Source organism: Centroberyx gerrardi, chromosome 13 (genome assembly GCF_048128805.1).
Source record: "Centroberyx gerrardi isolate f3 chromosome 13, fCenGer3.hap1.cur.20231027, whole genome shotgun sequence".
Lineage (NCBI taxonomy): Eukaryota > Metazoa > Chordata > Actinopteri > Beryciformes > Berycidae > Centroberyx > Centroberyx gerrardi.
Genome location: NC_136009.1, coordinates 9,036,973 through 9,037,177, shown reverse-complemented (window position 1 = coordinate 9,037,177; position 205 = coordinate 9,036,973).

The following is a 205-nucleotide window of genomic DNA, read 5'->3' as shown; positions in this document are numbered from 1 at the left end:
AACCCCCTCAAGGACCCCTGGCGGTCCCCGGACCCCACGTTGAGAACCACTGCTCTAGTCACAAGCCCAGAACAGTCCAGTCAGCCTGTGTACTGTATGAGAACAACTCTCCTCCAACACCACAAGCTAGAGAACCGACACACAGCCTGCTGCAGATGCTTCATTGACAATGAATGGGGAACTGACTTGCTGCACGCATAGGAGC